The 26,103-nt window shown below is 42.3% G+C and overlaps 1 protein-coding gene across 5 annotated transcripts in view; it reads left to right on the plus strand.

Moving 5' to 3' along the window:
- The window catches only part of Abd-B (Abdominal B), a 43,751-nt gene that overhangs the window by 8,756 nt on the left and 8,892 nt on the right, over positions 1–26,103 (plus strand). For 3 of the 5 annotated variants that reach the window (XM_070280857.1, XM_070280855.1, XM_070280854.1), the window contains exon 2: positions 19,655–19,706. The gene's annotated coding sequence lies outside the window, so the exon portion shown is untranslated. Of the gene's footprint in view, positions 1–2,590; positions 2,787–18,853; positions 19,470–19,654; positions 19,707–26,103 lie in introns of those variants that run through there. The other 2 variants (XM_070280853.1, XM_070280852.1) reach the window with 2 other exon arrangements.

The raw sequence follows: 26,103 nt of genomic DNA on the forward strand, positions 1-26,103 counted from the left end.
TGATCAAAAATGGAATCAAGGCATTAAATTTGTGTATTTCCGGGTGATGTAATTTATTTTTTTAAACTAAACTATCAGTTGATTTGCTTTTTATGGAACTGAATTAAATCCGAACTAAATATAGGCAAAGCTACGAAACTATTTAACTACCAAACTAAAAAAAAATTAACCAATATGACTAATACACCCCACACTTTCATTAACGTATAAAACAATAAAATTCTAACACTTTCATTAATTTCCCACTTGATTGCCCAATTTGGTCGGGAAATGCTAATTCCAAATGACTTTCCACCGACTGAATGTTTCGCTTGACGGCCCAGCTATGGGCCATGAACGCCATAGGCCATAATACTATTATTTTGATTGCCCTGACATTTTTTGATCAATTTCGGGAAACAGAGACCACATGCCACACTGGGCCTGCGTCTAATTAGGCGAACTAAAGCGTTTAGCTAATTGCATTTTGGACCAATTGGCGTTGCGGGTGCTCGGCCCGGCCATTTACGACTATCTCAATAAAATTAATGCATAATAATGGCAATAAAACAATAAAGTTATGGAACGCTCCGAATTCAGATAGATAAAGGCAGATAGCCGGCGGGTGGGGAGCTGGCAGAACTGGCAGAGAAGATCGCAGTGAGCACATACGATGGCCATAAATATTTACAGCCAAGCAAACACTTGCTCAAATTAAGTACTCGTTAAATTGGAATTGGATGGCGGACCTCCGAGGCCAGGGACGAGTGACCAGCAAATTGATAAAAAGATAAATTGAATCATAAAGACGCTCTACGGCTTCCCCGTCAGCTGCCCGGTCCGATTTCGGGGCATTTGGCATTTTTTAATTGCCCCGAAAAATAACGCAAACAGATTGGCAGTTGGCCTGCCCAGCCTCCCCTTTTTCTAATTCTAAATTTTGTTTGTTTTTGTCCTATATACATTGAGGGAGGGGAATGTGTGTATTTTGGCCAGCTTTTATGGCCCAAAAACATGGGACTAAGCCGCAATGCGCAGTTGTCGCAACTGAAAGTCCATTACACGCAGAAAAAGATGAAGAAATTGTATTTCGATTCTATTAATAGTTACGAAGGGCCTTCCTAAAAACACACTATAATATATATCAATTTAAAATAGTATAAATATTGTGAAGAAAATTAAAACAAAGTCAAGGAAAGTACTTTTACAGACTTCTTCAATCTTTATTCCTTATTGAAGAGAATCTTAATCCAAACTAAATTAAGGAATAAATGAAAAGAAATTTCAAACTTTTTCCTCTGTAAAAACATACTCCCTTAAACCAACAGACACCAAGTCAGACGCATTTTGTATGATTACCTTTTCGGATTTTGTAAAATTATAATAGCTATGTGCTTCTGTAGCTCCAAGGCTCGAACCTTTTGGGGTTGGGAGTCCTGGCAAATGGCGGTGGAGAGCATCCTGTAACCCCCAAACATTTTCGGGGGTGGCAGGCGAATTAAGCTCGTAAAAAGGCCTCAGAAACGGAATGGGACCAGGGTGTTTTTCGGGGCTTCGCTTGGGGATTTTGCGTATTTTTTGGGGGTGATGCTTCGGCATCGGCTTCTGCTTCCGCTTCCGTGGCTCGTAAAAGCGGGCAAGGGGGAAAAAGCCATTAAAAACGCAACCCCCGGGCCTTGGGACGGAATCTGCATTAGCATTCTACGGAAATAAAGTTGCCTACGAGTCCCAAAAGTTACACCATCTTTTAATATGTGCGGGGTTCTAATATAATACACACGTGTTAGTGTTGACAGAGGTGCCTGTACCTTTAATAAAACATATACTTTGTATTCTAGAAGGATTTGTTATTTAATAGGTTAACATGGTTGTTTCATTAAAGGAATAAAGAAATATTTTAGTTTACTTCTTTGAGGTCCTAATAGGAGAACAATAACCGATTGGAAATTTGACCCACAAGTTCTACAAAAGGCTTTCATCTTATATCTTTGGAAAAGATATTTAAAAAGATTTTCTCTTTAGAAAAAAGCATTCCAGAAATGAGTCTGAGCATTTAAAGCTCCTAAGTAGTTTGCTGATTAGAAATTCTTGCAGTACTTCCTATACTTTTGCCGTTAAAGGAGCCAAAAAAAATAAAATAAAATATAAAGAAAATGGGAAAAATGTGGGAAAAACAGACAAAAGAGAGGACACAAAACGAGAGAGCAATAAAATGGCTGCGAATGAGAATGGATGGCGGGGTTGTTTTATTTTATTTTTGAGATACACAATCCAAAAGATACACATGGCAGGCGCACCAAACAGATACAGATACATTCTGCGGACAGAGACGGAGCACCCAAAGAGAGAGCGAGACGAGCAGCTCCGGGGCCAATTGAGAAAAGTCAATGCTGCTGAGAGAAGAAATTGGGGAAAACTGAAAACGGAAAACACATTTTCCAGCCTCGTCGACTTTTTACATCGCATTTTATGGCATTTGGTCGTAAACTTCTTGTTGGTGTAGAGCGGATCGCGCGAGAGCGGAGCGGAGCAATCAGGGAGCCCAAAAAAAAAAAACACAAGCCATCGCAAAAAAAAAAAGAAACAATTCTGTTGCCAAGCAAATCAATAAGCAAACGTCCAAGTTATTAAGCTGCCGCGTAATTACCCATCAATCTGACCCCCGATTTCCGCGAAATTCGACCGCCGGCCAAAGTGTGAGTGAAAATGCTGTTGCAAGTCAAAGCCAAACCATCCGCCGGCACTTTGACCAATCTTACCACAAACCGCACCTAGCAGCCGCTAATAAATCCATCAGATACATTAATGTAAGTGCCCCAGATTCGAGTCTCGCAGACTCAAGCGAAAGGTGTGTCCAATTTGAGTATGCAGTTAGCTGCAAGGTTACCCAGAAAACTAAAGGTGTCAACTCCTCAAGGTCGCCTTGAAAGTCCTTAACATGGCCATTACTCCAATAAATGCAGTTCGTTATTGCCATGGCTAATAAGGTGTGAAGTGTGGACTGGTTTTCATCTATCCTAGATCTAAAACTCAAGGTATATGACGTGGATGTTTCCGATAACGGACCTGGCTTTAACATTTCAAAACTTTAATGCCCTTCAATAAGTAATGAAGGTAATTAAAACCAAAAAAGGCCATCTAATTGTTTATTAAAAGCACAAATAATGGTCCATTTTGATTCCTAATGAGTCTAGGAAACTGATATGCCAAGTAGAATCCATTTTTCAAAGTAATATTTATTTGAAACACACTTATTTTCGGTGCTTAGCTAATAGCTACAATCTACAAAATATTTCTTATGGAATAACCCTAATAAAAAAGTCGCAACCTCATTATCATTTAATTTTTTAATTGAATCACATTTTTGATGCGTGTAGTCTACAATGTAGACTTTTAAACTTAATGAGCCGCCTAATTATTAATCTTAGTTGACAACTGATAAAGTAATTTTTGAATTCACACATTTTTTTATGATAGACCCTGATAGACCTTAAAGGTTTCTTAACAACAAGAAAATGTCTAATATAATATTATTACGAAATAACCAGAAATCACTACCGGACCCACTTCATTGCCGATCAGGTGTTAAGTACATTCCATAGAATCCTTTACCTTTTTATTCTTGCCTTTTGACTTCTGTTTCTGGCCAAGTTTTATGATGGAATCTCCTCAATTGAGTGCCACCATCATTGATGGCGCACTTAATAGCACACCACGCTCTGTTTGTGTGCTTGAATGGATTTATGAGAGGTACTAAAATCATTAGCGCCATCGCCATCGCTTCGCCATCGCCTATCGAAGTTGCCCAGCGTTGCGTGCGGTTTTGGCCATTTGGGTTCTTGGTTCTGGGGCACCTCGCACCTCTCAACCTTTGCACCTTGAACCCCGACGTAATTGCGGCAATAATTTCATAAATATTTTTAATCGCAGGTCGGTTGGCTTGGCTTTTACGGTCTAGCTGGCTAGGCTGTTGTGCCATAAACCCTGATCAGAGTCGCTCCAGTTGATTAAAACGCAATGAAAGACGGCTTTAAAGCCGTTACCTTCTTGGCTGAGAAATCCCTTAGTCCCGAGCCCCGACATGCGTACTATAAAATGGCTCACAACTGGCTAAGCCGGCCGACGGCCATAATTGCCAATCTCTCACACGAGCGGCCATGATGGTTTGAATTCGAGTCGAGGTTCCATTGGGCTGGTCTTGGGAAGAAAGAGAGAGGACAAGAGGAGAGCGGGATGGGAAGCAAACGAGTTAGAGGGAGATAGGCTAAGAGAAGTATCAGCCAACCTGTTTTGACTTCAGGAGTGTATGCCTAAGTATCGACTTTTGGGGTGTGCGTGTGCTTACACTTAGCAAAATTTAGCAAACTATCATTTTTTTCAATATAATTTCATTTTTATATTCAAATACAAATGAATAAGTATATATTTTAAATATTTATTTAAATATGTTGAAACACTTATTATTCTTTTCTGATATATCATAAAATATTTAATCTCTTATCAATGATATCTATCGTACTCTATATTTTTGAATCTATAATACTTAAATCCTTAAATATTGTAGTTAAAATGTATAATTTTTTCCAGTGCAACACAAACCGGTTTGGGTAGGCATGGTCTGCTCTTTGAGCGTGCGTATAAGATGCGTTTTATGCCGCCCTGAGAGCCAACTAATTTGTATCTATATCTTTACGGAAATGTTGGTTCAAATACCAGTTATTTTTGAAGTTCGGGTCTTCCCCGCCAGGGGTGCTGCGTGCGTTCTGGGGTTTGTGAACAGGGTGCGTGTACTGAGAGGGCTATTGCGCCGAATCGTCGACAGAGAGCGTGTTTTATCAGAAGTGGATAAACAGGACGGATAATAAAGGCCAGACTTTGAAGTAGAATTATCCGTTTTAGCCAGGTTTTATGTACATAAATGGGGGAAGAATCTGTTGACAAGTGTTTCCAATGTTCCCCTAATAAACCGACTAAAAAATGGCTGTGATAAAGATATTTTGTGGGTCCTCAGTACGCTTTATTTTACTTACTAATTTCAATACATTTTCAATATTGTAAAACATTTCCTAGAAGATATTGGAAGAAATATAGTCTAAAATAAAATTATTTCTAGATTTAATGCAGATTGATAAAAACTTTTAAGATGTTCCGCTTATAAATGGCATGATAAATGGCAAAGATAGAGCCATCGCGGGGGTTCATCGAGGCATTTTCACAACTATGAAGTGGTCCCTTAGAAAATTTACAAAAAAAAATAAAAAAAGTAATTTGTTTCCGAATTTTAATTGTTAAAGAATCGATCTAAGAATCATTTGAGGTATTCCGCTCAAGAATCGGATGAAAATTCTGAAAGATATGGGATTTGAGAGGGCTCATAATGGCATTTCCATACTTTTCCAGAATTTTGGAGGGGACTCCCTAAAAAATTTGACAAAAAATTTAAAAATTAATTTGATTCTAGATTTTGATGCAGATTAGTGGAAAATCGAAATGAAATTCATTTAAGATATTCCAAGATCGGATGCCAATTGGGAATGATATGTGTAGTTTTTGCCGAGGCCATAGCCTCATTGTGGCATTTCTTTAAATTTTCACAATTTGTAAGTGGACCCCACAAAAAATGTAAAGCAATTTAGGTTTTATAGCAGATTCTTAAAAATGTTAGCATAATTATAGACTTGGAGGTGGGTCGTATTGCCCTTCCAATGCTTTATCAAATTGTGTGAATTGTGCCCTGAGTTGAACATTAGTACATACTTGTATATGGATTTATTAAGTTTTATAATTTCTCATTTTCGATTCCACACATTTTTGGAAATGTTTCAAAACTCTTCTTAAAATGTACCTCTTCCACGAGAGGTACACATCCCTGGGAAGGCATTCTAAAATGGTTCAATTTCTGAAGTAAAATGGAAGACAGATGGAAGACAGATAGGATCCGAAAGGAAAAATAAATGAGAATCGGCGGGGGTGGAGTCAGGAGTCAGTCGGGGGGACGTTCTCATTGTCGCTTGACAACAACAAAACAGCCCCGCTTCGCTTGTTCTTACCCAGTTTGCTGGATTTTATCTCTGGACAATTTCGAGTGCAATTGTTCCAAAGTGTATGGGGTGCAGGGACGCTTGTTGCCTTTGGCAGTTCCCGCGGGACGTGTTCTTCATGTCCCATCCCATGCCTTTGAAATCGAGTTTACTTTGGCGGAGATGGAGGATGTCGCGGAGGTGGAGGTGGATGAGGATGAGGAGCTGGGGTGGAAAGGAAGCCAGAGTCACCCAAGCATGTATCTACAAGACTAGGAGGGGGATGGGTCTGGTAGATGGGGTCTGGGGTCTGGGTTCAGGGGGGTCTTGGGGCATGGGAGCTGGCATGAAAAGGGAAACTGGCAGTGCACGTACAGATGAAATTCCTCCTCTTCCGAGAAGTTCTCGAGCGTGGCAACAATTCTGGCCGGCGATCGCGAATATTTCCATTAGCATTTCCATTTGCCGCAAAAACTGAAATTCCCAGGGAAAACGCGACCGCTACAAGTTTCTCAGATTCGTGGAAGTGACAGCCTCTTTGCTCCACATTTCACCGGTTTCTGGTTTTTTTTTAAATTTTTTCTGAATTCGAATTCCGAAATGCGACTTCCGCTGAGACCCCAGCCAGCCAGTCAGTCCCATATGGCTGCCCACTGACTACCCCGAGCCGCGACCCTGAGGGTAACAAATATAGAATATGTATCATTATCGACACTTACGAGTATTGGTGCGCCATCCATCTCAGATGCTCCCGTTACTGTCCCAAATTATATTGGCTTCCCTCTTCGACCAGATGGGGCTTTAAAATGCTTAAATGTGCGCCTATATGAATATTTATAGAGGAAGTAATGGCACATGGGACACACCTCTGCTGAAAATTTATTTTGATTTTAAAGAGCAATTTGTTCGTGTCCCCATTAAGAAAAGTAACAAAACCAAAAAAAAAACCGCAACTAATTTTCAATTCATATTTTATTTTAGAATCGGCTTTAAAGGCACTTGAAAAAGTTAATGACCATTCCACTGACACATTGAAACGTTAATGCCAAATTAATGGCATCAATTTAGTGGAATAAAAATTTAATTTTTGATTCTTTACTTCTTTAATTTGTGACTTTAAAACTTGGCTTTTTATCTGCAACTTTGAACTTCAATTAAAGTTGGTTTTTATTTCTTTGTTATTTTGAAGTTTCAAAGCAGTATCTTGATTTTAGCCAGCAGAAAACTTTTCCAAAAGTTGACATCCTAGGATGGAAAAAAGAAAAACAATCCCTGGCTCCGTTCCACGTGCACGCCGGGATTAGTTGGGAGCCAATTTATTTTATGTGCCGAGAGGCACAAACATAATCATATCTAATTTTGTTTACTTTCAAAAATGTGCGTGCGTGAGTCTTTCCCAAATTACCCGGACGGATGGTTGGCTGGCTGGCTGGTGTGTGTATCCAAGGGGGCTGTTTCTGAGTCCAGGGGCTTTTCCCCGTTTTCCCGACAACGTTCATTAACTAAATTTAGAGTGCGGCGACGGCTGGGGAAGTTTACAAACACATTTACCAACGGAAAGTTACGCAATCGAACACGGAGCAGCAGCGAGCGAAATCAGGATGGAGTCCTTGGGCCATTTTGCAGCAAAAGCTACCCTCCCACCACCCCCAACATCCGGTTTTCAGGACGAACCCTTGTCGCCGGGGTGTGTCCGTGTTGTCCGTGAGTCCGTGTGGTCGGGAGATGCGTGAGGCTTGTTTTAAAATTGCGTGCCAGGATATTTCCAAGGCAATCGGAATTGGAATCGGCTGGGTGGCTGCTTTTCTGGGGGTATGGGGGTTTCGGTTTGCGTGCCGAAGTGATTACGAAAAAAGGGTCCAACGACCGACGACGAACCAGCAACCGCCACCTCTCGAGGAAAGGGTTCCGAAAACAAAAAAAGGACCAAACATTCCGCTGAAATTGTATTTCATTTTCGGGAAATTGGAACTGGAATGCCAATAATTTGAAACAAAAGTTGCCTGGCTTCGGGCCGGGGCGCACAAAATGGCGGCAATTAAAATGTTTAATGAAATTTGGCAAAAGCAGCCAAGAATTTTCCTGCCTCTCAGATATTTTAATTATCTTGGCGTTTGTTTAATGGCTTCTCTAACCCCCCGACTCCGACAGCTGCCGGGTTGGGACGAAAGGAGTAAGCCAGAGGCTGATTCTAAGAGTCTGGGGGGAATGGAAGTTGAAAATAGCGATTGAAATGGCTAAGGAAACTCATCCATATGCATGTTGGCTAAAAGAGCAGCGAATTGCGGTTTCCAAGTCGCAGTCGTAGTCGTGAAATCGGATTGCGTGTAGCAATAAATCTGTGATTTTAATGCGCGTTATTAAATTGCAGGCAGGCAGTCAGCCAGCCAGCCACAGGCCGCAGCTCCAGTCAGAGCTCAGAGCTGGAGCCACAGTTGGTACTGGGAGCTGGAGTTGGTAAAGTCACTCCACAGTCGCAGGCCAATAAAATGCAATTAATATGTTCCGCCAACCTGCAACAAAGTTCACCGCCTGAAAGCTCGCACAAACCGCTTCACGAGAAGGTTTCTGCGATTTCGATTGCAATTTGCAACCCGATCTTGTCATCTTGGCGGCGGGACTCCATTTTGCGCGCATTTCGATTAAGTCCGCGCCGTGAATTTGCATTGTAAATTCAGTTCGAGATCCAGCCGATGTTATGGCTGATATGATCGGCCACACCCCCGATCCCCTGGCGGACGGACTACGCCCATGGACGAAGCCTCGGACTCGGACCCGGTTCGTTATCGGGCGGCGCAAACAAGTCACGTCGCCTAATTTATGCGACGGCAACAGCGACGGCTAAAGCTAAAATATTCGAAAAACGTGTCTTTCGATTTTTAATGGCCGCGCATAAATTTCAACATTAAGACTCGTAATAACTTCATTACACGAACTATAATTCTGTTTCTTTTTGGTCTTTGTTCAGTTTTTTATTCTCATTTGTTTCTTTCGCTCGCCGCCGGCCCTCAAAATGTCAAATTTTTTGGATTGCCATTGCCGACTTGGCATTTGCAAGAGTCCAAGAATCCATATGGATATCGGCCCCATTCATCTCCACTCGCCATGTGAAGCGACACCCACACGAATCTCGAATGATGGATTTTTTTTTTTGAATTTTATGAGAGATCATTGGCCAACAAATATATTATCCAAAGTAGTTTTTAGCAGACACCACAGAAATACAAAAGATAATGGTATTTTATGGTCGTTTGAAAAGCTTTTTGTTTTCAAAACTTGGCTATAATTAATAATAAATATAAAATCATGTATGCCCATTGCTCAATATTTACGACATTAATTGTAGATAACTCTTTCGTTTAAATTTTTTAAGTTAATTGGTATGATTTTAATTTATATTTGAATTATTATTATTTTAAAGTCAGATAAAAAAGATTTATACGAACAATACACAGTTTGAAGTCCAGGCTATTCCAGGAACCTTAAAATTAGAATTAAAATTTCGAAATAAGTCGATTTTGACTTCAAAATATGTATATATGTATTTTCAAAAAAATATTTTAACTAAAAACTATATATTTTTATTATATACAATATTATTTGAATCTCAATTTTATTGTTTTAATATAATATTCATATATATTTTTCTTGTTGAATATTAAAATTCATAGTTGTGAGTTTTTCTTTATATTTTAAATTCTATTATTGAAAAGGTAGATACGCAAAATTTATGTACTGAACCTTTTAAGTTTGAGCTTTAAGATTTTCACTTAACATTAATTTATTCTTTTACCAAAAACTATATAACTTCATTACGTTATTTGGAGCTCAGCTCTTTATAATTTAAATTTAAAAACTCTTTTTGAAAGAATTTCAATTCAAAAGAAAAGATTTTTAAACAAAAGCTAATTTGTTTTTAAACAAAGCTCTCAACAAACGTCGGTTTGTTTATGAACATAATCCTTAGGTGTCTCATTTGCCTTTAAAATCCCATATATGACAGATACATATATGTTTATAAAGGTATATATGAAATATGTATTTAAAGATTCATGTACAGCCACGCCGCTGACACGTGAGCCGGCGCGAAGACTTAGGCGTAATCCCCGCCGCCTGAAAGACCCCCGCCGGCAAATCCTGGGACCCAGAACTCCAAAAACCTCGAGCTCCGGAGTGGCTGCCACAAATCTCATTTCGTATGCGAGTCCGCCATCGTTTCTTTTGGGTAAGGGGTGAGGTAGAAGCGAACTACAGCGACAGTGACAGGCTACAGCGACAACGACAATGCGGAGGTGTTGATAGAATAAAGCAGGGCGTGAATTTTTAGTCGAAATATTATACCCATATAACCACACATTCGGGCAAACGCAAACACGTACAGAGCCCTGGGGTTATACATATTTAAGCCCCATAAAGGAGCGCTAAAGGAGTGGAGTAGCCGAACAATCAGTGGGGAAACTGCGATCCGGGCTGTTGGGATAAATGCACATATTAAATTTGAAACGTATTTGGAATTTTTGATGAGTCCCGAAAATGAGGTTGAGCCGGGTGGATGGAAGGCTTTTCTGGGGTTTGATGGTGGGTCGACATATGGCCCTGATGGCGGGCAGGGGTTAAAAGCCACTTTCGATGCGCTCGTCGTTTGGCCATAGTTGTTGCCATTTTCCTTTCAGTTTGTCGCTGCCATTTCCGCCGTTTTTTGATTTGACATCTGCACATGTTCGGATGCGGCGAGGCGTACGTTGAACTGCTGAGCCAAGCCAAGTGTATCCGAGAGATACAGATGCCGCCGCAGCCTGCCCCCAGCCTTCTGTGGCCCCTTCCCCAGTTCTCGATTCGTTGTGGTGGCTCAGCCCGATGGCCTGATTGAGACCCTGGTCCGGGTCTGCATCTGGCCATCTACCCAACTACCCATTGCCCATTGCCCATCGTCCAAGTATCTGTATCCCATGGAATGGCCATCGTGTGGGCACTCAGCCCACTTGACTGGCGCGACTGGAACTCATCTCGAATGCGCGCCTCTTATCCGATCCATTATTTCGATGGATTTATAGACATGAAGGTTGGGCAGCCACTCTGCCGTCTCCAACTCCAACTCCATCTTCATCTCCACATCCAATCCGAATCCCATTCCAATCCCATCTTCTCCAGTGTTTTCGTTGAATTTTTTATGCCTCTTGGCCGGTCGGTCGCTTGTATCTGCTGTTGAGGTGGTTTTATATTTCGTTATCTTTCCTTTAAACTTTTTCATGCCTTTGGATAGATGGCATTTGAAGTTTTTGTAGTTATTTGTGGGTTTTTTAGTTTTGCTGATCTCATCCAAAAAGAAATATTAAAAAAAAGTAACAAATAAAGTAAGAAAAAGGAGTGATAGAGAGTGTTGTGTTAAGTGTTATATCAAGTTAAAGTAAGGATCTGAAAGAAAGGAGGGCCGAAATTCTACTCCAACTATCTACCATTTTCTCCATCTCCATCCTCGTTAGACTTCCAATCATTTTGGTTTATAAATTACAACTAAAAGTACCTTAGGATTCAGGATTCAGAAGGCCAGGCAGTGGCAGTGACAGTGGCAGGATATATTTTAGAAAGTTACATAAGCAAACAATCCTTTTGTGTATCATATCTGTCGAATCTCAGTCCCAGTCACCCTCAATGTGTTGCTCTAATTTCATTGTTCACGGTCTCTTTGGCATTGTTTGAGTTTTGAATATGCCCATGGAAATGGTAATGGAAATGGAAACTGTAAGAGGAAAAAGGGTTCTTTCGGGGATTCGGTATTCGGTTCGACCGTCCAACCGTCGCCACCATAAATCAGTTGAACATCGCCTTCAACTTTGACATCGAGAACGACATCGGAGGGCAATATGCGTAAATGCAATAAAATCATAAAACCGAATTGTGTAAGGGAAACTGGGATGTTGATGCTAAACGGAAAATTTGAATCTCGGCTCGGGGCTCTGGTCTCTGGCTTCGTTTTTCATGGATGGCTTTCCTTTTTATGGCTTCGGCGCGTTAACTGGACGCAAATAGAGCTCGGCGGGGGAGGGGACTCTAAGGGTTTTGGGCAAAGACAGTGACGGAAGGGGGACCTGGCTTGACATTTCTGTTTTATAAATATACAAATACATATTTTGATTTGGTGCGCGTGCAGGTCGTGCCCTAATTCTGGCAAGATATTCACGCATCCATTAGATACAGATACAGTCTGCAGGGTGGCCTTTTTTCTCGGTTGTTTCTTTCGTGGACAGCGTGGCTCTGTGGATCCATAAAACGCCTTTACATTCTACAAAAAAAAATTAAGAAGAAAACGACAATGCATCTCCGGCTCGTTAGCCATGTTTGTTGGCCGTTTGGGCCTGCATCTGGCAGATGCATATGTAAATTAGGCGCATCTACAATATGTATCTTTGACTGCGAATGGCTAGGCACATTCGGAGGCATATGCAAATGGCCCCTCGACTCTCGACTGGTTATGCTCGGCCAGAGACCACGGTGACGACAACCCGCGGCGCATTCCAAAGTGCCCTATAAAAGTGTCACTTTTTATTTTCCACCCAGCCGCAGTCGCAGGGAGCCTGAGCTGATTAGTCAGCCGGTCGGATGGCTTTCCTTTTGCATATTTTGGCTTTGGAATAAATTTTCCCCCTTCTAGAAGCCAAAATGCAGCCGAGGAGGTGAACAAACTGCTGCGAAATCAAAGTAAACACCAAAGATGCTTTGGTCAAAACACCAGAGACATTAAATCAGTTCATTTGCATTCGGGGCAGGCAGGTCCTGTTTATTTTTTGAGAGAAATGTTTCCATAAACAATGTCCGGTTTTATTTACAAGAGAGACCCCGACAAAGAAACACGTTTGTTTACCAGATCGAGAAATAGCTTTGCAGTCAATAATTGGTTGGGGTGTTGAAGGAAAATAAATAAGTGCAATGAGATCTTTGGTTTAACGAACTCAAGACCAAAAAATGGATCTTTCAGATAGGATTTTCTTTCTCAAGACTCTTCAGAAAATTAATAATTTCTAGGCTCCTTCTATTAATTTCTTTCTGTGCAATTATTTCATTGGTTTTGATTGCATTACTATGTGGAAGAAGGGAAACATTTGTTGCTACAAATGTCCATAGCCCTCTGACCGGATCGGCGTTTTGGGCAGCCCGCCACGTGCAATAAATCCAGAGACCATAATCAGGATTTATGGTGCTCGCCGTTGTTGTTGTTCCTGTTGGCAGCGGTGCTTCAAACATTTTTATGATGTCTCTGCAGTATTTATGAGCGCCTGCCAAAGGGAAGAGTACATGGAGTAAAGGGAAGCGGGACCGGGACCGAGACCGGGTCCGGGAGCATGGCAGCCACTGATATTACGCGGCGGGCATAAAATCCGAATAATTTGCAACAGGTGATAATTGTTTTACAATATGTTCGGGCATGCGAGCGGGGGAGCGCGTAGAACAGGTGTATTTATGAGTTCGCATAAAGAACCTTGTTAGCACCTCGATAGCTCTTGATTCAATGAACAAATCCAGATACATTCACCTATATAAACAGTAGTATAAAGAGTAGTGTTCCCGGGAACACTTGTTTCTGATCTTTTATTAATGCATTTCGAATTGCTTATTAAATAAACTTTTCTGAGGGAATTGATTGATTGATGGATGGTCTGAGGAACTGGCTGATTGATGGGCCAGAATGCCAAAAAGCCGTCGCTGCTTCTGCTTCTGGCGGCGTGCAATTAAAAAACTTTTATGATTTGTTGTGATTTTTGTAATTGGCATTTTTACGAGGGCTACCTGACGATGCGGATTCCATTCGAAGTCACAGACAGCCCAGCGCTCATTTCTATGCAATATTCAGTGCGGCTTTTATTGTTTTGCAATTAATTTGGCATTGTTAATAGTTTGTCTGGCCGAGACTGAATGCCAGTATGCCAGAATGGCTGCCAAAGGTGTCATAACTCACGTAATAAACGCCACGCAGTTTAGCCGGCTTTGTCACACCGACTCGGCCGTAAACCATCACCGCCAACAAAAGATACTATATGGTATAGGAGTGGGTCTGGTTCTGGGTCTGGGTCTGGAGGACCCGGGCCTTAAGACTCCATCCATTGGCCATAATTCACCCGGCCAAAACACATGAATGGGCCACAGCACTCGTAAAACCGAAGAAAAGTGTATGTGTGCGAGTGTGTTTGGGGAAAGAGTTTTACAATCGTTTAAAAACTCGTCAAAAAATTAGACCTTAAAATATTGTATTTGCGTTTTTGGCGCTCCTCCATATAGACAAGGCACCCCCATCCAACCCACACACTTCTATTCAGACTGAGACACTCACACTTACAGAACAAGGACAGTCAGTCAGACACAAACAGAGCCACTCCCCTAGAATGGGGGCGGAGGTTCGCTTTTTTACGAGCCAACAAAATATATTTTTATATTAGCAATAATTTCACTAGGCGTGGGGCTCTGATTTCATTTGGTTTGATTTGCCGCAGCTATTGTGGCTTTTTTAGCGCTGTTTGCTTTGGCATTTCATGGCTGAATCATCGGCCGCAATTAAAAAATCGTTTTTGAGATTTCGTTCAGTGCACTTGCGCTATCTGTCTCGCTCCTGCAAAAGTGGGCAGTGATCATCACCGGACGCCATTGGTCTGGCATCCCGCTCGCACTCGTGCCGATCCAACATGGCCGGTGAGTGGTGAGTTTGGATGTGTGTGTGCATGGTGAGTTTCCCCTCGCTGATGGCGGCTGCTGCAGCGTCGACAGAGACGCCGGCAGAGCGTCATGGCGTGACTGTTCTTTCCGTGTGTGTGTGTGTGTTTGCGATGCAGCTGCCGCTGCACTTCTGTTGGCTGAATAAATTTTTTGGGGAAAATGCTCTCAGCCAAATTGAAATGTAAATTCGGAGAGACACTTACTCCAAACAGTAAATGCACACAATGCATTTTATGGAACTCGCTTCGGGGTCCATTGACAGGTTTTTCGTTCAGCAGAGTTATTTCCTACATAATTTAAATGATAATTAAGAGGAAGCTCATGAATTTAAATGCAAAAATTAAACAGTAGGATTGGTATTTTATTGGATTTTGGAAAATAAACTAAGAAGCCTAATCATTTGTTGTTCCTGTTGCCGTCGGATAGTATTTTTTATAAAATTATCTTTTTAGGAGGCAATTCTTTTAACTTTTAATCTTGACTTTAACGCCTTGTGAGTCACAATGTTTGATGCACTTTTAATGGACCTGCGTTTTGTTACTAAATGCACAATTCTAGGCGACTTAACCGCTTCTCAATTAATTTTATTGGCACTTAAGATTAAAAGGAAGCAGCGCAGCGGGCGAGCGTAATTAAAATAATATTATATGAATAATAAAAGAAATTGCTCGGCGGTCGACGCGACGCTCACCAGAGCAGAAACGCTTGCGAAAAGCCACAAAATTTCAACTCTGATATGAATCTGAATTTGAATGTGAACCCACTTAACCTTAGCTTAACCTTTTGCCCCAACATATACACACACGTGTGGAGTCCGTGGCAATGTTGCAAAAAGTAAAAACCGAGTTTCCAACCAGTTTTTCTCTCAGCGGGAAACTTTTCTTAAAAAGTCGAGGGATATTAAGAATACTTTGCTAAGATAATAAAATAATTAATTCATTATTTAACATATCTATGAAACTTTTTTGTATAGAAATTTTATAATTTTTTCCAAGTGACTTTCGGTTTGGTATCGGTGTCGAGGCCATTTTACTGGCGTTGTGGTGGGGCAGAATCCCCCAACTCTGAACCACTCATCGATCCACTCTGCAAAACCCTCACCCGCCCTTCATCTCTCCGCAGAAAGTTAATGGACCGTGCATGTTTTTCCCTCAGCCGTGGCGCTTAACATTATTTATGATGGATGAAAAACTGCTATTTCAACTGTTCCTCCACTCGACCCTTTTGGCTTTCAACTTCCATTCAACAGTGCTGCCATTGGTTGTTGTTTTAGTTGCATATTCCGCATAGTTTCGCAGCATGCCCCTCCATACCACCTCCCCTCACTGGATGGGTAATTATTTGGCCGCTTTTCTCAGCGGAGATTGAGCCATCAAACGCATTTTCCCAATTGATATTTGCTTTCGGCCATTTAATGGTTTTTGTTTAGTTGTGTCATGACTTTTGGCTAATCTAGGGTCTTAACTGGGGAAATACTTTGAAGAACTGGAAGTTCTACTATACATAGAATAGAATAAATAATGTTTTCCTAAAAATGAAACAGATGCCAAGGTGTTCGAACCCCTGCCCTCTGCCATATCTAAGAGGTTTCTCCAGGGTTGAGACACTCCATTAGCTCTACTTCCCCCTTCAGATTCTCGCTTCTAGCTTTACCCTCGGAGTGTGACCAACTTTAATTAAACAAGCCAAAAAAAAAGTGGAATGGAGTTCGAGTTTAAGGGGGGACGGGGTCATCATCATCGTTAGCCATTCGCTTTTTTTTTCTTTTTTAATAAAAATAATTACTCGCATTTTTTGTGCGCTGCTTCTTTTGTCTTTTTTTTGTTTTTGGGTTGGTTTTTTTGCTGTGGCTTTGTTTTGTGGCTCAGAGCCGCAATTTTGGAGCGTTTTATGGCCGCGTTTTTGTTTCGTGTGTGCTGCCGCCATTTTTTTGAGGCGAACGCTTTCCCGCCTGCCGCACTGACCGTCAGATTGCAATCTAAATGGCGTTTTTTTCTGCTTGCCTTAATAATATTTTTTTCTCTTTTTTTTTGTTTGGTTTTGCGGCGGCAGCTTTCAATTTATGAAACACGCTTATTACTTCTCCTCGAAAAGCCAAGAGCTGCCAAGTCGCGCCAGGGCCGCTCAGGTAATCGCAATCAGTCTCCAAGGCCGTCGATCGGACGGATGGGGGGACATGGCCAGGGGGATGGCTAGCAGGCTAGCAGGGGGCGGGACAGCGTCCGCATATCTGTTCACGGCCACCGCCAGGCAGCAGATACAGATACAAATGCCGACTCTGGCTCAGCCTTTTTCCATCTTGCCAGTTGGTTGGCCAATTACATACAACACTTGGCCAAGACTTTTCTACAATTTTGTTTGACTTTAGACCGCCTTTACCTTTGCCTCAGTCTCTGCCACACTGATACCCCCCCCCCCTCTGCTACCACTGCCGTGACTTCCCTTCTTCATTTCAAGTTAATTGCACAAGTTGCTGCCGCTGTGGCTGACGGGTATTTTTTAATTGTATTTTCCAGGTTTTTAATTAAAGCTCAACTTGATTTTCAGTTTAGTTGCAATTTCAAAGCTGCTTTTTGTTTTCGCACTTGACGCGAAACAGGTTTGCATTTGATTGGCAGTCCGAGAGCCGGCCAAACGGGTTTTGGTAGCACGAATCAGGATGCCGAAGACGTTTTTACGATCCCCAAAGCAAATTACAGAGGCAGAGCTCAGCTGAGCTGCTGTTGCTGTTGCTGTTGCTGCTGGTACTAGTACTTGACTTTCTTTCACCGTCTCTAACTAACAGCTTACTAACTAGTTGGCCAGGCCAGGAGGCCGGATTAACTTGGACAGCCGTCAGACCCATCTTCTATTTGCATTTGAAAATCTATTTGGTATTCAAATGAGTCGCCAGTTTCATGAATCGGTTAGAACGCTGCCCATTAATGTCTTGGCCAGTCCAGCCCCCCAGCTTCTGTCAAGCAAATGAGTTTTTGGCAACTGAATGGGCCATCAAGTAGCTGCCGCTCGTTGGCTTTTCCTTGCGACTTTTCACGCAACACTTGCCAGACGTTGTGCCAGCCAACCGCAAAGTTTGCCGCGATGTGCCAAGTTGCCTTCAAGTGGCCTTTAATGGCCAATGCACGAGCACTTGAAAGATACAGTTTGAACTTCATGGATGTGAACTAAATTAGGGGGAAAGGTTGAAGATTTCTCGGGGGATTGGATTTTGATCTCTCAAGATTTGTTGCAGCAATTTTTAAAAAGTCCTGGGATAAAAATTCTAAAATAAGCACATTTTTAGGTTAGCTAGGAGGGTGTGGTGAATTTCGGTCTTTCAAGCAAACATGTTTCAACACGTTTGATAAGAAGTTAATTTATGTAGATTAAAGGGTCCTGTAGGAGAACTTGTTAAAATGATCTTAATGGAATATCAACTATATTATTTTGTTTGGGAAAACATTTGTAGGTTTGTCATACCCATCCCCGAGAGTGTGTGTGCTGGTGTGTGTGTTTCTGGCTTTTGAAATGGCCGCAGTCACACCAGCACACATGCACAGTCAGTATGTTATAATTAAAATTAAGGGAAGCAACGCAAATGTAAAAAAAAAGGCAAAACACAAAATACAAAAATGTGTATATTTCTTGAACTTTGGCGGTGAGCTTTGTGTTTTTTTTTTTTTTGTGAGACAAGCGCACAGAGTCGCCAACTTTTGCGCCCTGCCAACTGCCACTGGCCCCCTTCAACAGACGTCCCTGGGTCCCCCCGCGGAAACCCCTCCCCCTTTTTGTGATCTCAGATCGCATTTGAATGTTCACTTGTTTGCGTCTTTGTGTCTCTTTCTGTCTGCCAGTTTCGGGGGCCATAAAACCCAAAATAATACTATGTAAAAAAATGTTTTGTGTGTTTCTCTTTGCCGACTCGAACCCCGACCCGTCCCGCCTCCGGCCCCTAGACCCCCTCGAGGAGGAGGAGACCCTGTATCGCCTCTATGCCCCCTCCGCCAGCTAGATGGCGCTCGTGTGCCGGAGCAGTCGGAGATCGGAACACCAAGATCGGCAGTTCCGAGAGCTCTCTCGTTCGCATTCGCGTCAGTTTTCGTTTCAGCTTGGGGCTTTGTCTAAACAACAAAATATTGAATTTAATTTTTTAGTGTTAGTTGCTCTCTAACAATTTCGGCGTCGTTATCGCATGCGCATGTCGCGTTCGCGCCTCCGTCAAAAAATAATTTGTGGCCTCCTACCCGTCTACAGCCTGGTATTATTTTTTCGCCAACCAAGATCCGATTTCCATAAATCTGCAATCCAGTTTTTAAAGGTCCACCCTCCTACCCTCCAAAACAACAACAAAAAAGGCGGATCCAGTTCGATGGCAATCGATCGGTCGGCTATCGAGAGTGCGCGAGTGTGTGCGGGTCATTCATAAATTATGTCGTTTGGTTTCGTACAAGTATATTGAATGTCGTTTGAACGGCGGTCATAAAATCGAGAATTTTAAGTTCTTACATTTTGAAAAGTTCATTACTTTGTGATGCCAAGCACACGCTACTAATTCAACATACACACAAACAAAAATCAAAATTATAAATATATGCATATACAAATTTATTTATAACTACATTAAAAATTTATTCAGAACCGATCTTTTACGACGGCTTCTGAAGGGATTTTATGAGTGCATCGATTTCATTTCAATATTCGAGTTCTTGCCCCGCCGATTGGCTTCAATAATCTACATACTTGCCGAGTCTTATCAGCCGAGAGTACAGAGATTTGTTCGGGGTGGTGAGTTCTACATCTTAATTTCTATGAGTGATGGCTGACACAATCGTTTATTTCTATTTTATTATGTAATTAAGCATTTGACGATGTTGTGTAATGACTTTTTAATATGCAGAATGAGTTATTTAATGGAGGAAGAATTAATAATTTGAGGAACCAAAGATTAATTGTGTTTTCTTCTCTTTCAGATTGACTTCTGACTGAAAAATTCAGAATTTGCCGTATCAATAATTTAAGCTGGTAAGTGGTAATACTAAATAGTCCCTCCGATATCTAAATATTGTAATAATTAAGGTCGAATTGGTTGCCCACAAGTCAGAGCCATGCCGAAGTCCGAGTTCGGGCGAATTACCTTTTGGATTTTTATGGCCGAGACAATTCGATTGCAGGCCAGTGTCGGGGGAGCATTATTGTAACATAAAGTGGTCCTGCTGACCCACACTTCCCTTCCACAGCCCCCTGACAGCCCAGCCCAGTCCTGATTCGCGACAAGCAGAGGGCGTTAAAGTGTCCGGGCAGGCGAGGCGGGCGGTATTAAAAATGGCAATAAATAAAGTAAAGTACGGCGAGTACATGATTTCCCTGTTAAGATCCCACACAGGACACGAGGGCAGAAAGCAGGAGGCGGGAGGCGTGGCTGGGCGGGAGGACAGTGTCCGAACGGGCCAATTGTGGTAAATCGGAAGTTAAAGACGGCAATAAAACGGCGCAATAAAAATCTATGAATGACACATTAAATCAATTGCCAAAAATCACAAAAGCGTGGAAAAAGTCGCTTATGAGTGGATTTGTTTGTTGACCACTTGGGTGGTGCGGTGGTTCAAATGAAATAAATTCATTTGAAAGTTTAAGTGAATTACTTTTATGGCCGTGAGAAATCGAACAAATGGACTAATTACCGCCGACCGGTGGCCTTTCTTCTCTGAAGTCGGACTTCTGAAGCACCTCCTCCAGACTGACGCCAGATGGAGATCTCTTTCTGGTGTTTAAACTCCCGACTTTGCGTCAGGTGCATGTGCATCCTCGATTAAGCAATGCATTTCAAAATCCTGACATTTACAACTCCATTCCCATTGTTATTTGGCAGACTTTCTCAGGGCAACTGGCGTATGTGGCTTATCCAAAAAAAAAAAAAAAAAAGACACCGAAAAAACAGAAAAATTTTAACGACTTTCGCCAGAACAAAGGGGAAATCGTGCCCGACAACAGGAAAATAGCAGCCAAGTTCCACTTATGAAGTAATAAAACGAGAACAGAGGGAAAACACGCTGGTAGAGTTTATCGGTGGCAGAAATCGGACTCAAGCCCGAATTCCTGCCCGGACTCCTGCCATATCTATATTTTTTCGTTTTTATATTTTTGGGAAGATCGACCGATCGTCGGCCTGGAGGTTGGACAGTCAGGTGAGCAGGTGCTGCACCTTCGCCGCTTTCCCCGGCATTTCGACATTTTTGTTTTTTTTCCAGCAGCAGGGAGAGAGCCATCCAGGCCATTTTCGTGGCCATGTTCGATGACTTCATTCGGCAGCTTCAATTGCCGGCGTTTCACCTTTCTCCCCTGCTGCCAGGGCGTAACATGTGCATCCGTCAGATACTCAGATACTCAGTACAGTGCCAGTGGTACTGGTGCCTGTATAAAACCCATAAAATATGTGCACGTCAACGCGCTTCGTGCTGCCTTTTGTGCAGCCATTATTAAATTTCTGATTGTGGCTTTCTACTCGCATGTCTTTTTCTCATTCCGCGTGTCTGTCCGGCGGACAGTGAGGCAGTCAAGCGGACAAGCGGACTCATGGACGGACAAACGGACAGAGCGGCCAACGGACCGGTTCGACTTGTTATCTCGACTCTTCCCCTCAGTTGGCTAATCGAGCCCGGAGCTCAAATGAGGAGAACTCGCTGTTTTCTCCCTTCTGGCTAAACCGTGGATGGGATTAAGAAAAATGGATACAAAAATTATTAAGATATTTATTAAATATATTAAAAAATGGGGTTTAGCTAGAGTGGTACTTTTGCATCTTAAAACCAGAATCAATAGTTTATACCTCAAAATATTGGATATATCTCATATATATTATATAACCTTAAAAAGACCTTCCCAATTATCTCTGTCAGGCCCACCGTGCGCCATTTATTTGACTTCTGGCCTGGGCACCCAAATGAAAATTAGCTTGAGGTCCTCCTCACCATATTAGTCAGCAGGAATTCCATGGAAACGAATGAAAGAAAGAAAGATATTTAAGACTGGGTGGGGAAAAGGTGGACATTCTACCATTTTACCAGGCTTATCACGTAGCGCATTCGTGGGCTCTGGGTTCTGAGATCGGGGTTCAGGGTTCTGGAGTCTCCGCCTCTGACCATTTCAACCTGCAGCTGAGAGACAATAATAAAATGTAAAATTTATAATTCAATTAATAATGTTCAGAAAGATATTTGAGTTTCAGGCAAATGGCCGATGCCAGTTGCTGTGCAGGAATGCGTTAATGTATCCGAAAGCTCTGCCATTTGCCGCCTTTTTGTCGTGTATCTGACAGATACAAAATCTTTCTCCACAGACAAGTGAAGAAAAAGTACAAAAGCCCTGGCACAAAGTAAATTGAGAACTCATTGAGTGCAGGCAACGACCCAAGAGGGATCGATATTCCAACAACACAAGCAGGCCAGGCCTGCCCCATCCCCACGTCCTTGCCTCCTTGTGGGTGTATTGGCGTGGGTGTGTATGTGTGGATGGATAGTATCTGTGTGTGTTCAGCTAGCGACGACGTCAGCAAAAGTGTTTTCAAACTTGGCTACCCTTGGTCCTTGGGGGTGGTTCTTGTTTTTCCGAGCCGCCCTCAAGCGTGGCGCCCTCTTTTCCGCCCCCCATTCCTTCTACTCTCTCTCTCTCTCTTTGGCCCTCTCTTTCACTCTGCTGGCTTTCCTTTATCCTTGAATGCTTTTGACTTTGCTTATCGCCGCCGCCTGTCGTTCTGCGGGGGTTGTTTGCCAACACTGGCATCCAGCGGATGTGGGTGGTGGCCTGGGTGGGTTGGTTGCGTGGGTGGTTGGGCGGATGGAGGCCGTTGATGTAGCGAAACTGAAATTAACCTTTAGGGAGCCGGAGACGCGCACGCTATTTGAATAAATATTTTGCTGACTTTGGCTGCCAGGCATGCCAGCCGAGAAAAAAAAAGGGAGGCGGAAAGGGAAGCGAAGGGGTGGCTGCTTGTGTATCTCTTCCTTTGTGTTATTTAGCTATGTAACTATTCTATGTGGAAATTATGCTTATGTAAATGAGGCAGAGTCGCCTTTAAATGGGAGGCGAGTCGAGAGGGAAAACTCTAAAAAGGAAAATAGAACAACACACACAAAGTAGCAAACTTTTCCATCCCCCGTTGAGAGTTATTCTAGGGGATAAGGAAAAACAAAATTGATGATTTCACATATTTCAGTATTTCTCTGCTTATTTTTTTTATGTCCTGGCTTTGGTCCTAAGCCAGAGTCTAAGGCCCGATTCAATTTCGTTGAAATTTGAAAGTTGTAAAGAATCTAGCCGGGGCTGTGGGATTTGCATACATAGTGGTTATGAAGACCGAATCTGTGGCGAATTTTTCGTCAGTATTTCTCGTTCTGTGACAATTAATTCGCCATAAAATTTCAGACTCTTTTATCACACACACACTCTGGACTGGGCTGGGGATGGGGATGGGTACAAATATGCGGGGATGTGCTCCTCAACTCAAATACGCCATCAAATAGCCTAACGACATCATAACTCGTGTCTCGGCGTGTTTGCTGGAATTTTAACTGGTGGCCAATTTAATGCCCATAAACATGGTATTAACACCTTATTGGAGTGGAGCGGAGCAATTAACACTCTTGGCCCACTGGCCATAAACCAAGTCAAACAAGAGCCGATGGGCTGTGAAGGTGCGACCGATTGACCGACTGAATCAATGGGTTAAAGATCAATCACCTCCCGGAGGAGTCTGCAGGACGGAAGAGTCTCAAGGAAGTGCCGTGTGAACGTTGCTGGAATTCGGAAACAACACTCGTTTGTGGTTCAAGTTCAGATCAGCAATCGTTGGCCAGAATTTGAATCGATTCGGAAGTGACGGACGACTCGACTGCAAATGTGCCTATTTTTATGACTGCCACTGTCATGCCCGTCCTCGCCCCGCCGCCCTTTTCTTTCCACGTGGCGCAGAGTGTAATTAAATTTATGATGTGCCCGAAGGTCGTCGTCGCTTTCTGGAGAAGATGGATGTATAGATGGATGGATGACACAGCCTGGAGCTCGAGGAGAAGGTGAAAGTTATGTGCTCGAATTTAAGGAGCTCCCTGACATGGCCCCTGTTTATATGTATGACTCCATTCACACCAAACTATAGCCAGAAACCAAAATAGTAATGGCAGACAGAAGTCAACCAGGCTGACACAAGTTAATTCCGAACATAAAACAATTCCGAGCCACTTGGTGCCTCAGCCACTGGCCACAGTCGACTCCCCATAAAGCGGCGGAAAAGTGTTGTTTTAATTTTAGGGGTGTTTACTTTTATTTTTATTGCAATATATAATGCAATCTACATACAATTTCACTCGCTCAAAGAGTTGTGCAGAGTCGAGGGCGGGGGGAGGCTCTCCTGCGTGGCCTTTCCCAGCCAGCCATTCCTTCTGCCGCTTGCCGAGCTGCTTTCCAGCTCGCTGTCTGTCGTAAAACGCTTTGGTGGCAATAAAAGGCAGTTAACTAGTTAGATTTAATGTACTAAAATATGGCTCGAGTACAGACACGGCACTTTCTCAGGTGCTTAACTTATATGAATGCGAGATACGATAAACGCCCGTTTAGGGGTATCTCGGCTAATTGTGGCTTCCACTTTTATTTTCCCATTTTTTCGGCATTAAACGAGTGAGTGCGGGTCTCCATTAGTGATCCTCCTGATGCCCCTGTGGCTAAAAGGGTTCCAGCCACCTTTGGTACTAGCCTGTCAAGGCTATAAGAGCTTTGATTTCTCTAGAAATAAAGATTTGTATTTTATATTATGGAAAATAATAAGTAAAACTATTAAAAGTTTTTATTACACACAATCCTATGACATGTTTATGAGATATCTCTGATCTTCTACAAACAGTTTCATGATCTTCTGGCATAAAATTCAACAGTGTCGGGGTTACAGAATATATAGAATCGGATAATCTTTGTTGGTAGTGCCAATTACTCCTATCCCAGACAAAGAGCAATGACATTGTGTGTACATAATTAAACAAAGCAGATTCCTATCATAAATTAGCAGCAACAATGGATGCCATCCAAAGGATGTTGCCAAAAAAAAAAAAAAAAAAAATGGAAAATGAAAAATGGGAAACAACAAATTGCCGGGTAAACAAACTGAAGAAGGGAAATTTTCAGGAGGGGCGGTGGCCATGTTGAGAACGCATGCATCCGTACATGAACATATAGTATTTGTATCTCAGGGATACATGGCGGTGACTGCATCTGACATCTTTCCACAAAATGTCTCGCTTGGAAGCTGTCAGCACGATATATCTTTCTCTGCCCCTGCCACAGTCCCAGTCCCTGCCACTCGGCCTCCCCTGCACACCCCTCGACTTCCATCCGACTTCGTTCTTTGTTCTAATTATGGCTCGGGATGAGTTTGCTGGCAGTGTGTATCTTGTATCTTTCGCTCCGATGATTCTGTCGGCTGTGTTGCCCAATTTCTGGCAGAGTCTTTTCGTCAGAACAACCAGCATGGAGGGCACAGAACACGTTTTCACGATTAAAGACAAAAAATACTTATATATACAGACTCACACACAGCTCACATAGGGAAAAACAGGAATGAGAAAACTTGTTTGGGTTCGAGTCTGGAAAAGTGCCAGTTAGAGCCGCGATCCGAGCTTAGTTTTTCAGTTTACTTGGAATCGGAATCGGGCCGCATATCTGTGATTCGTCTCCGTCTCCGGTTGCTGGTCTTTACACGGAAAAGGTTCAGTCTCCAAAAAAAGGGTTCCGAGAATAAAGAGATTCCAGGCCATTAAAGGTTCCAGCCCGTTCTGGGAGCCGGCTGGGAGTATCATAATTAGTTGGGAGAAAGATCATTAACGATCGCTGTGTCTAATTGGATAACATGAATTTAATTTTATTTCATTTAATTCCACCGCAGCATCTCCCGTAGAACGGCGACAACCCGAAAACAACCAAAAATTCTGGTTGTTTCTCCGTTTTTTTTATGGCGGCTGGCCAATGAACTTCTCGCACCATACTACCCGTTCCTTTCTTTGGACATATTGCATGTGAATTTGTCCAAGATGATGGTATATTTTTTGTGGTAGGTTTATTGTTTGCCCGAATTTAAATTTTTTCGGCCCAGAGTCGGGCTCACATAATGAAGCCATAAGCCACCATTTCGGCCATAAACCCATTTGAATATTAATTTTGTTAATTAACTTATTCAAATTCAAGAATCGTTAAAAATGGAAGAAATTCTTTTTATGGCTATAGCTCTATTCCCTCCCAAAATAAAAAAAGTAACAATAAGAATGGGTGACAACGAATGAAAGGCTTTTATTGTTGATGACAAAAGAAATACAAATTATTCACAATAATTGTGACACCCACAAGGTTGATCTTCCCACGATGATTGCAGTTGGGAATC

This window comes from Drosophila bipectinata, chromosome 3R (assembly GCF_030179905.1).
Source record: "Drosophila bipectinata strain 14024-0381.07 chromosome 3R, DbipHiC1v2, whole genome shotgun sequence".
Lineage (NCBI taxonomy): Eukaryota > Metazoa > Arthropoda > Insecta > Diptera > Drosophilidae > Drosophila > Drosophila bipectinata.